Genomic DNA, 10810 nt, shown 5'->3' with positions numbered 1-10810 from the left:
CCACTGCCAAGAATTTTCATGGAGATTTGAGCCCCCAAAAGGTCAAAAAACAAGCAAAAAATGACCTTCTGCCACTTTTTGGACACACAGGAAGCAGTCTTGGGAGATTGCAATTTTGGAGGGGCAAATGGCCACCAAATTGAGAAATTCCACTTGGGCTGGAGAGTAGACATCCAGAAATTTCCAACAAGCCCACTTGTGCCTCATTTGGATGCCGGGAAGTGCCTCAAAAGTGGCCTGAAAGGCGCGCTACGCGTTGGGAAAATTTGCCAGTTTTGCACCTTCAGCTCAGGAAAACGCAGCATTGACTAGTTTTGACTTTTTGGTGGGATTTTTCATCCTCTTTGATGTAATTGATGTAATTTCATGTTGACATGACACTTTTTTACCTATTCTAGAAGATTCATTCATAAAATGGCAAAAAATTAATGAATGAATTGGTTTCCTAGCTTATAGAGGCAAGTTGTTTTGATTGCCTAGATTGTAGTGCTCAGTTTAGAATTGGTTGAAACAGCTCCTAGGATGATGAGCTCGACCCCTAGAGGCTAGGGAATGGGTTGGCATGGTCTATATTATGTATTTTCTAAATCATTTTCATGGTTGGAGAGGTTGGACTCTTGAGGGATAAGCTTAGACTGTATTACTCTTTGTATCTCTGCAATTTTGGCAAAGGAAGGACCAGGGTTTTGCAGCACTATTTGGGATTCCTGTGGTGATTTGTGTTGATGGTGTGTTTCTCTCATGTACTTGTAAGTTTGTTATGTGTATCATTTTCCCACTCTTCTCTTCTGCAAATTAAGTAAATGAAGTGTTAAGGTATAATTCATGGTTTCTATGCTCTGCCTTTAAGTTTGCTTAATATCTATGTTTTCATCTGTTTAAGGAGAACTCTCGATGGTTTCTTGCTCTCCTTAGCTCCTCACCGGTCATATCTATCCATTCACTTATTTCAAAGGCATCAAGACAATCTCCTACCTTGCCCCAAAAAGACCTCTGCAAAAATTGTGTCTCATCCCCGCACCCAAAATTGCCGTGCTCAGTTTTCCAACAAAACCCTAAAAATTTGAAATCAAAATTTCCCTATCAGTTTACTAGCCTAAAATCAGTGTTCTTTATTGTTCATCTCAGCCCTTTGAAGACCTTTTGCCGAGATAGACCTGGAGAGAGCCCTCTCATGTCCTCGTAGGGCTAGCTACGAGGCTAAGTGGTTTGATGTTGCCTTGGATTTTTCCTTCCTCAGCCTGAGGCAAATTCGAGCGCTAACACCTGACACGGCTGAAAGTTTTATTTCTCCTAATGCTTTATTGAAATGTAAATTGGTGGCGATAGAGAAAAATGATTTTGATCAGGTTCAGATGGCCTCAAGGCGATCTCAAAAGGTTGAATGCTTAGTGCAAGAGTGCCCTTTAGACTTGGGAGTGTGTGTCACAAATGTGAATCTTTATGTGACGCCACTTGGTCACTATGATGTGATAATTGGGATGGACTGGCTTGAAGCCCACTAGGCTGTGCTTAGTTTTCGAAGCAAAACCCTTCATTTTTTGAGTGATGAGGGCCAATCTATGGTTATCCATGGGGAAAGGAGACCTGTTTCTTTAAGACTTATCTCATTCTTGCAGATGAAGAGAAGTCTTAGGAAAAGATGTCAAATGTATGTTGTAATGACTTTAAATGAGGGAGAGATTTCATCCTTTGAACAATATCCTTTCCTTTCAAAATTCTCCGATGTCTTTCCAGAGGAGTTGCCTGGTTTACCTCCAAAGCAGGAGATTGACTTCTCCATAGAGCTAAAGCTTGGTACCGAACCTATATCCAAAGCTCCCTACCGAATGTCTATTGTTGAAATTCATGAGTTGCAAGTGCAACTTCAAGAGTTATTGGACAGGGGTATGATTAGACCTAGTGTTTCACCTTGGGGAGCTCCAGTGATATTTGTAAAGAAGAAGGATGGATCCCTTCGGCTCTGTGTTGACTACAGGCAATTGAATTGAGTAACTATTAGAAATCAATATCCTTTGCCTCACATTGATGATCTATTTGATCAAATGAAGGGAGCCACCATATTCTCCAAGATCGATCTTCGATCTGGATATCATCAGCTCAGAGTTAAAGAAGAGGATATTTCCAAAACTGCTTTTCGAACTCATTTTGGTCATTATGAGTTCGTGGTTGTTCCTTTTGGGTTATCTAATGCCCTAGGAGTGTTTATGAGTCTGATGAATGGTGTATTTAGGAATTACTTGGACAAATTTGTATAAGTGTTCCTCGATGACATCCTAATCTATTCAAAGTCCCCAGAAGAGCATGAGCAACACCTGAGATTGGTGTTACAATGCTTAAGAGAAAATAAACTTTATGCAAAAATGTCCAAATGTTCTTTTTTCCAACAAAAAATCATTATCTTGGACACATTATCTCGAGTGAAGGCATTGTTGTTGACTCAGCAAAGATCGATGCAATTTCAGAATGGCCAACACCCTCTAATGTGCATGAAGTGCATAGCTTCATGGGTATGGCAGGATACTATTGGAGATTTGTGGAGGGGTTTTCAAAAATAGCCAGCCCTATCACTTCATTTCTTAAGAAGGGAGTATGATTTAATTGGACAAATGAGTGTGAGCAAGCATTTTCCAAGCTCAAACAATGTTTGATTACAACTCCGATACTTAAGGTTCCAGATATGGATAAACCATTCATAGCATGTACTAATGCATCAAAAGATGGATTGGGTGCGTTATTATCGCAAGATCGTAGGGTGATTGCATATGCCTCTAGGAAGTTAAGGACGCATGAGGAAAACTATGCAACCCATGATCTAGAACTAGCAACTATAGTTCATGCCTTACGACTTTGGCAACATTATTTGGTGGGAAAGAAATTTGAATTGAGAACAGATCACAGAGGTTTGCAACATATATTTACTCAAAGTGATCTAAACGCTAGGCAAAGAAGGTGGTCAGAACTCCTAAGTGAATATGATTTTGACACAACTTACATCAAGGGTACATTGAACAAAGTAGCTAATGCACTCAGTCGCAGACCACGAATATTTTCAGTAATTCCATTGAAGATTGATTTACAGGGGTGCATCTTAAGGGCACAAGATGTAGATGAATGGTGCAAGGAAGTTAAAGTTTCTCTTTATGGGGAGGGGGCTAAGAAAAACAAGGTAGAAGGGTATTCTTGTGATGACAACGGTATGGTGAGATTCATGCAAAAGATTGTAGTTCTAGATCAAGATGGGCTTCGTGAGTTCATTTTGAAAGAAGCTCACCATGCAACATATATGGCTCACCCGGGAGTCCAAAAGATGTATGCTTATTTAAAGCAAATTTTCTTTTGGGTAGGCATGAAGAAGGATGTAGCAAATTTTGTGGCAAAATGTTTGGAATGTCAGCTAGTTAAAGCAGAACATGGTCATCCAGCAGGATTGTTGCAGCCGCATAACATTCCTAAGTCCAAATGGGAAGAAATATCTATGGACTTTATTGTTGAATTACCTGAAACAACCAAAAGGCATAACTCCATTTTGGTGGTGGTAGATAAAATTACTAAGAGTGCCCATTTTATACCTGTTAAAGATACTTACAAAGCATCTGAAATAGCACAAGTATTTATCAAGGAGGTGGTTAGACTTCATGGTTTTCCTAAGAAAATCATATCAGATAGGGTCTCTATATTTACAGGAAAATTTTGGACCAGTTTTCAGGGAGCCCTTCAGACACAATTAAATTTCAGTACAACTTATCATCTGGAGACTGATGGCCAAACTAAAAGAGTAAATCAAGTGTTAGAGGACATGCTTAGAATGTATGTAATGGATCAACAATATAAGTGGGAAGATTATCTTCCTCTAGTGGAGTTTGCTTACAATAACAGTTATCACCGCTCCCTTGGTATGGAACCTTATGAGTTATTGTATGGAAGACCATGCAGAACACCTTTAAGTTGGGATAGATTAGAGGACAGAATCTCAGTAGGTCCTGAAATTCTTCAAGAAATGGAAGAACAAGTGTGTCGTATAAGGCAAAGATTAAAGCAGGCACAAGATAGACAGAAGAGCTATGTTGATATGAATAGAGTGGATCGTAGTTTTAAAGAAGGGGAATTTGTTTTTCTTCGAGTAAAACCTCAGAAAATCTCTATTAGGTTTGGGAAAGGATCTAAGCTCTCTCCTTGATTTGTTGGGCCTTTTGAGATCATCGAAAGGGTTGGACCTGTGGCATATCGTCTTGCTTTACCACTAGTTTTTCATCGTATGCATGATGTATTTCATATTTTGGTACTACGTAAGTATGTTCATGATCCTTCTCACATTTTAGATTGGCATCAATTACAGGTAACGGACGAAGGAACTCTTAAGGCAGAGCTAGTTTGCATTTTGGACCATCACACTCGACAACTCAGATGTCACATGGTGGACCAAGTAAAGGTCCAATGGGACCCGTACAGTCCTAGTTCCGCCACTTGGGAAGATGCATCTTCTATGCGTCTTGAGTTTCCTTTTTTGTTTAGTTAAACTTCGGGCCAAGTTTACTCCAAGAGGGGGAGTATGTAGTGTCCTATTTTTCTAGTATAGTTTTGTCACTCCTATCAAGGGTTATATATATATGATAGGTTGATCACTTGATTGAGGAATAATGTTTTACATACATAGTTATATTTCCTTTTATGTTTATGTATGACATATTGATCACTGGATTGGGGAACAATGTTTTATATAGTTATATTTCCTCTTATATGTGGCATCATTGATTATCTATATTAGATGGTTTTGGTTAAGTAAAATGTTATACATATGTTTTTCTGTTTGTATTTGATTTATGAAGCAGGTGTATGACATGGATGGTGATCCAAGATTGAGACACATATACCCATGGATTCTCATGGTTATGAGGAATATATGGTTAATTATGATTTATGGATGATACATGATTTTTGTGATTATATATGTCTAATATTGTACTAAGCAGGATGTGGTAGGGTACCTGGTCATTTTCCAACAAGGATGTTCAATTATGAATGACTGTGGAAGTTATTTTTTCAAAACCAAAATGACTATTGAAGCCATGCACCATTCTGGGTAAAATGTGACTAAGTTGATTTCATTATGAAATTCATTTGATTCCTTTGATCTATGAGATTGTAATGTGTGCAGGCCTTTGAACAAGGCCTTACCAGTGAACCATCAGATGGGTAAAAGCTCACAATCAGTACCATAAGGAGAAACACAAAGTTTCAAAACACAGTAGATGAGAGGGCATGGAAATTAGGGCGTGGAGTCCTAAATCAAAGAAAGATAAAGACGTGGAGACTTGTATATTTAGGGTGCAGAGTCTTGAATATTCAAAAAGATCAAGTTGTGGAATCTTGTATCTTTGGAGTAGATCAGGGCGTGAAGTCCTAAATCTACTAAGGCACAGAGATGCATGAAATAGGGGTGCGGAATCCCTATTCTCCAGAATAAAAATACCACTCATGGATGGAATTCCTTAAATAAAATTTCATTCTCACAATTCTGGAATGACTTTCTAAAAATAGAAAGTCATGTCCAGCATCTCAAGCACAACTTTCCAAAAATAGTAAATCACTTTACATAAATTGGTAATCAAGCAGAGTTGAAGAAAAACAAATTAACTTATCATTAATCAATCCTAATAGTTCAATTTTGATTGAATCCTCAATATTATTAATATTATTATTTTCTTTTACGAGACTATGATATTATTATAAAAAGGAATTACAAGTCAATTTTATCTCCTCAATCAATTCACACATCTCCTTCATGACTCTCTCTCTCTCTCTCTCTCTTTTAAATAATTCATTATACTCTATTTTATGCACTCATCAAAGAATGGAAATTCCTTTTCACTCATTAAAAATATGTCATAAAATATTCCTCTTACGCTCTCTTTAATGCATATGTTACAATCTCCTTAACTAACGCATGCATACCTCCCCTTAATGGCATAAGTTATACTCCTCTAAATGGAATCCAATGCATGCACATTACTCCTTCTTTGTGACAAGAATTCGTTGCTCCTCCTATATATGAGTCTCATGTATTCTCACTTGGGGATTATGAGGCCAAGAGTGGAAGAGACTTGAGGAAAATAGTGAGAGGGAGAGATATGGAGAGTAGCCATTTGCTTCCATTAGAAATATGAAATTATTGTTAAAATCCTAAGATCTCTAGCTATTGAGGTTGGCCATGAGTGGTATTGAGAGGAAGTGAAAATTTGCTTCCTTAGTTTGCCTTGCAAATCTCTCTACTATTGTCTTTTGGTACTGCTTGTGAGCTTTTGCAGCTCGGGGGTTCCAGGGGGAGAAGTTCTTCCTAGATATGGTTGGGAGGAAAACTGGGTGGTTCACAATGAGTTGGTAAGGATATTGGAGCTGGAGCATACTCCCATTTCTTGAGTTGTATAAATTCACTGCTGGGTATGTTGACAACATTATATTGTGTTTCATTTTGTAGTTCATTACATGGTTTTGCTTATTTGGTTGTTGACTGAAACTTAGATGTATATCAAATGTTGCACACTAAATGTTGAAGGAATTTTGCAATAACTATAGTTTATTTTATGTAAGTTTTTTTTGTACAGTTTCATTGCAAGTTGATTTACACCATGTCTTAATGGTTGAAGCATTCAGGCTGCATGAGTTTTATGAAAACATGTTAATAGCATAAATTTGGTTTTTCCTTCTCTTTTTACAGTTGTAGATAAGTTTGCACAATATATGTTTGACAAAAGGGATAAATGAGATAGTATGAATTTGTTTTTGGTTGTGGTTTTAAATAATCACATTTCTGGGTGTTTCTATTTTGATTTATTTTTACTTCAGGGGGTATCTGTGCCTTATGGCCATGTCACCCCAACTTTAATTTCAAAAAGCAGAGTTTCAAAATCCGGTTCTGTAATCTTCTATATTTTACAGATTTGTTGTTGTTGCCTCGTGGTTTGTCTTGCTGCTTTTTTTTTGTAGCTGTGATTTACCTGGTAATCTCTTTTTATGAAACCAGTCTGTTATATAAACTTGGAATTATTATTTTAAAGTATCAATGGTTAATACATTGATAGTTTAATAAACTTGTGACTGCTTGTTTGATAGTTTAATAGTTAGCAGCTTGTTTTGTGACTGCTAACCGTTGTTCAAAATTCCCAATGGCTGTAGCTACATCGCTGCGAGCTATTTGTAAAAATTCTTAAATATTTATAGTCATTATGTGCCTAAATTTTTGTATATGCAGCAATCAAGATGGATGACAGTTCTACTTATGTATTAGGTTCACTTCTTGGCATTACTGATAAAGAAAAAGAAATCATATAATCTTAGATTCATGTTAGTTAATTTTGGTAAAATCGCCTTAAAGTGTTATGGTTGTAAGTGTTGGACAAAATGCCTCAATGGCTGTACATTTCATGCTTGAAAACTGTTTGACATAATGCTTCAATGGTTGTAGCTAATTACATCTATGAATTGCCTATAAAAATGCCTAAGTAAATTTAGGATTTGCAACCAAGGTGTTTCTGGAAATATCTCAAAGAATAAGCATGATGATTCCAATGAAGTAAAAATCCATGGAAAGCAAATTGGTTAGGTGAAATGTTGTAATTGTTAGCTCACATATGAATTCATAATAATTGGAAACCACTCCTCTAGAAGTTGAATTATCTTGTTTTTATTCCCTTTGTTTTACCAAAGAATTCATAGGCATATTATCTCGAACAAAATCAAATTAGTCACTCTTAATTGCAATAGAATGAACAATTAGCTTATTGGAAATTGTGGTTTGTAAATATTGATATTATTTATCCCACTAAAGACTCTATCATTTAAATGTGATTTTAAGACTTATGGTTGTAAGTTTTGGATCTTGAGGAACCATGACCTTGTAGCCTTAATGAGAAGTTTAATATTACCATGGGTTAGTTAGTTAGTAGAAATTAGTATGTAGTGTAAAGAATACCAATAAAAATAAAAATAAAAATATAGATATATAACCTTGCATTAACTTTTACGTCTTAAAAACTTAAACTTAAATCGCATTTTGAGTCAACCTTAGTATAATACTGATGGTTGGTAAGGTGGGACCTTACAATGCACAGGTGGTGTTGTGTGCATGTTGAACATGTGGCGCTATGTACATATGTTGTTGTGTGCATGATTGTACAAGTGGTGTTGTGTGCATGTGGTGTTGTGTACATGTTGTACAAGTGGCGTTGTGTGTAGGTGGTGTTGTTTACATGTTGTACAAATGGCGTACTGTGCAGGTGGTGTTGTGTACATGTCGTGCATGTGGCGTCGTGTACATGTGGTGTCGCGTACCTGACATACGCGTGGCACTGTGTACATGTGGTTTTATGTACACTTTGTGCAGTGGCGCAGTGTACATGTGGCGTTTTGTACACGTTGTGCAGGTGGTGTCGTGTACATGTGATGTTGTGCACACATTGTGCATGTGGCACTTTGTACATGTGGTACTGGTGTACATGTGGGATTGAGTGCATGTCGTACATGTTGTGTTGCGAGCATGCGATACTATGTATGTGCATTGTGTAGTTATGGTATCGTGACATATGAATTCATTGTGTTGCACTCTATATATGTATTTGCGTTGTGTTGTACACCGGGTGTAGGTGTCTGTGTTGCATGTCAGGTGTAGGTGCATGTATTGCGTGGCGATTGTATGTAGTGTGTGATTGTATGTGTATGATGCACACTATGTGTACGTGCACATGGTTTAGAAGAAGGCATTGGGTATTTGTCTGGTGTGGCAATTGATCTGGAGTGCGTACGGAATAAAGACAAAGGTAGAAATTAAGGAGTGATGAAAGGATAAGTATCAACATTTTATTTAGTTTTGTTATGCATGTGATTTATGATTATGGTATATGATGATTATATGTGGTCTATGATTCTGGTTTATGATGGTTACATGTGATTTATGATGTTGATCTATGATGGTTTTGTTTGAGCTAACCTAATGTGATATGTTTATACATGATGATTTGGTCAAAGATGATAGTTTGACTTGTTGTGACAAGAAGTAAACAAGATTGCAAGTATACCTTATTGACAAACTACCAATTAGGTATGATTTGAAGTTATTTCAATTTATTTTGAATCGAATGGAAGTTATGTGCTTGGTATAGGAAGCATGGAAATGCTTAGTTGTATGGTTGAAATCGACTGCAAGAATTAGCAGCAACAGTGAAAGGAATTGGAACATGCAACAATATGTTGGTAAAGCACTTCAGGAACAGGGCTATTGTGGGACAGTGGTACCCAATAGTGTCCACTGGTTTCCATGAGCATGCTATGACCAGTATGATGGTTTTTTAGGTAGGTATATGTCTTGGTTTTGTATTTTCCAATGCGAGGAATCCTTGCCAAGGGATAGATCGCCCAGGATAGGGGATGTCGAGGAACTTGGAAGGTGAGTGACTGCACGAAAGGGGTGACTGGATTTCCCGAGGGACTATGTAGCAGAGAAGGGAAAGTCGGGGATGTTGATTAGTGGTTGTCATTGATGTCAACCCAAGCAGCACCAGGGGCTACCCCGATCTTGCATGGGAATTTTGACCTAACAAATCATTATGTATTGAGTCAAGGATCTTCTAGATGAATTATACTCGTCGAGATGTTTCCACTCATATATGGCATGCCATGTAGTTCTTCACGTTTTGGGAGTTATTCGTGTTTGAAGTTAGTAACCCCAGTTAGTGGGCTAAAACCCCATCAGGTTGTGGCATGGCACTCATCATTGGTTGTGGTCATTTAATAGTAAATAATTAATAATGTTTTATGCTCCTAAAATCCCTCCAATGTTCACTTGTTCAGGACTCTCTCAACTCAAGACATTTCTATAAATAGTGACCCTCATATCCTCCTCTAGCAAGCACTTTTCAACGAACTATCTTGTGAGAAGACCTCTGTAATTTTTTGGCCCTCATGAGCTTCTAATGTAGGATATGTTGCAGGGAGTTTAAGGTTTCATCGAGGTCTGGTTATGGCACAAATTATGGTCAAGTTTTAAGGTCTGTTTTGAAGCAAGTTTAGAGCCATGGATTCTAGGATTTCGTTGCTTCAAACAGGTCATTGTGACATTTTCGCTATAACTTTTTTTCTACGAAGATTCAGAAGCCGAAATTAAAACCCATTTGCAATTAAATCTTGATGAACCTTGTGTCTAAATTTAAGATCTTTGTTCGCTATAGTTTCAAAGATATGATCTAAGAAAGTTAGATTTTTGTTTGCTCCTGAATTCCATGTCAAACAGGTGACCTCAGGAAAATCATCATAACTTTCTCTCTGAGCATTGGATTCAAATTTCATAAATAGTGATAGAAAGAGGACGGACTGTGGTTTGTTGGGTAGTTTTCAAGGCCAAAGGTATAAATAGTGACACGTGGCACTTCATACAAGCTCGTTCTACTGAACTAGTCTATAATCAGGTCATCGTGGGAGATTGGGCATAACTCCTCCTTGAAGAATCCAATCTCGATCAGACCTGTGGGGTTGGAAAGAGTACTCAAAGGGCTACCATAGGATGAAATTTCAAACCTTGGAGATCCTAAATTACATATATACAACATGTTCAATATCGAACTCCTAGAAGGCAAGAAAAAGTATGTATTCAAGGATCACTACAACAAGGACCACACATCAACAGTTAAGGGTAAGTCTGCTACAACAAGGTATGTATAATTAGTGTTTGCATTTGAATTTTGAATATCATCTCTGACATGTGTTTTTGCAGGACAACGTAAGTATATTGTTTTGTAGTTGTTTGGGTCTTTCTTGT

This window comes from Pinus tabuliformis, chromosome 7, assembly GCF_031772625.1.
Source record: "Pinus tabuliformis cultivar Carrire ecotype Pingquan chromosome 7, CPIR1, whole genome shotgun sequence".
Lineage (NCBI taxonomy): Eukaryota > Viridiplantae > Streptophyta > Pinopsida > Pinales > Pinaceae > Pinus > Pinus tabuliformis.
Note: the sequence above shows the minus strand (reverse complement) of the source record.